Raw genomic sequence first — 2,288 nt, 5'->3', positions numbered from 1 at the left:
AGAAACTTCCTGACAGTTAGAACAATTAACCAGTGGAACAACCTGCCTCCAGAAGCGGTGAATGCTCCAACACTGGAAGTTTTTAAGAAGAAACTGGACAGCCATTTGTCCGAAATGGTATAGGGTTTCCTGCCTGAGCAGGAGGTTGGACTAGATGACCTCCGAGGTCCCTTCCAACTTTATCATTATTATTATTATTATTATTATTATTATTATTATTATTATTATTATTATTATTATTATTATTATTTGCAGTGATTCACTTAACAACTGTGGCAAGAAAGGTCGTAAAATGGGCAAAACTCACTTAACAAATGTCTCACTTAACATCATAACTTTTGGGCTCAATTGTGGTCATAAGCTGAGGATACCTCTAATAGTTCCACCTTGAAGAAAGTGGAAGTTTTGCTTTTTGAGATTGGCAGTATCCCACCGGGATAGATACAAAAGGGAAATTTTGCTCCCTTCAACTTTGCAACTTATGGAAATGAGTTCTGGAGAACTGATGGGACTATCTAGAACAGCACAGACAACTGCAGGAAGTATCAGAAAAGATTTTCTACTAACAGGATCATTTAGCACAGTGGTTCTCAACCTGTGGTTTGTGGACCCCTGGGGGTCTGTAATGTCATCACAGGTGGTCCGCAAAGGCTTAAAGAAATATTATGATTTAAATTTTTAGTTAAGTCTTTGGTGGTCTGTGGCCACAAAAGGTATTTAAAGGGGGTCCAGGGTGAAGAAAAGGTTGAGAACCACCGCCCTAGCTGATCGAAAGCTTTCTATAGCTGGTAAAGTATTTTTCATTCATTTAAAGATAAGCTCAAAAAGCTAGAGGAAAACACATTATTTCCATTTCTGCCTTATTTCCACTAATCACTTTCCAAGTTAGAACATCTTAGGAAAAGCACATTGTGTTAAAAATGCTAATGGATCTTTTCCTTTAACATGCAAAGAGCAGAAACGGATAGTGCCAGATCCAAGGTTTATTACAGTTCTGTCACATAATGGAAAACAATGGTTTTGTTTTATATTTAAACCATACAACAAGATATATCCAAAGTGGGTGAATATCACCAGATTAGAGAAATTGATCAAAGCAATCCACTGATAAGACATGCCTTGAGTATAGGAGATATTGTAATATTTTAGATAATATTTACAACACTTGATTTGAATAATAAAATCAGTACTATTATATTTTATTCAGAACTGTAGTAATCATGTTACTATTTTTTTTCAATTAAATGTGAGTGTGATTCTTGGCTCCTATGCAAAATTGACCTAGAGCTTGGAGATTAAAAGAAGAATTGAGCAGAGCATTCAAAACATGTGCTTTGTAAAGAAGGTACTTTGCAAAACTTATTAGAATGAGTGAAACACTTCTGGAAACAACAGGCCAGCCATATCCTTTTAAAGGCTGAGACTTCAAAGCATTATTTCAAATGCTATCCTGGCAGATACATGCAGAGAACTGGGATGTTCAAAATAACTGCACTCGCTGCCATGGCTGCCATGTTTGCTTCAAGATTTTAAAGAGAGACATTTTTTCTTCAATTAACATGATTTGCAAGGCATATCTTTTAAATGTTTTGCACAGCCCTAGTCAGTGGTACACATTAATTTCACGATTGAAAGCATTTAGTAAAAATGACCAAGTCTTGTAAAATCAACAGGGTTTTTTTTAGCTAACAGGTTGATTGTTATATATTTTTTCCTGAAATAGGAATGCATTCCTTAATCTTTAAATTTATTACACAGAGAGTTTGCAGTTTTTCATTAGAATTTTGACATGATACCAAGTTTACCTTCTAGCCATGTATAAAAAGATTCTCCTGTGAACACAAAAATAATTAATTTCAAACAAGGCCTAAACATATCTAATCATAAATACTTTGAAAATCTAAATTCACAGCATACTCCAAAATACATATCAAAATTATCTACCCTTTCATCTAAAATTTGTGATAAAACTGAATCTTGATGTATCACTTCACTGCTGCTCATTTAAATTCTTAAATATTTATTTCTCAAGTTGAGAAAAAAGTTTCAGATGTTTTAAATCTGATTCATGCTTATTTAAAGGAAGTCATAGTAGTTGAATTTCTATAAAGATCCCTGGAATGTAACTGAACATCAGGAAACGTAAACTTCATTCTAATCTACTTTGCTGGACTTCACGAATTCAATAAAGATCCCTAGAGAATTACAGTATACATGGCAATTTTTTATGTATATCAATTATTAGCAGCATCTATTAATCATGAGAAAGGGATTACTAGTCCTAGATA

The 2,288-nt window shown here is 33.8% G+C and overlaps 1 pseudogene; it reads right to left on the bottom strand.

The window, feature by feature from the left end:
* The window catches only part of LOC107293650, a 24,460-nt pseudogene that overhangs the window by 8,991 nt on the left and 13,181 nt on the right, over positions 1 to 2,288 (bottom strand).

Source organism: Protobothrops mucrosquamatus, unplaced genomic scaffold, assembly GCF_001527695.2.
Source record: "Protobothrops mucrosquamatus isolate PMUCROS unplaced genomic scaffold, P.Mucros_1.0 scaffold1681, whole genome shotgun sequence".
Lineage (NCBI taxonomy): Eukaryota > Metazoa > Chordata > Lepidosauria > Squamata > Viperidae > Protobothrops > Protobothrops mucrosquamatus.
Note: the sequence above shows the minus strand (reverse complement) of the source record. Positions and strands in the feature narration are given on the sequence as shown.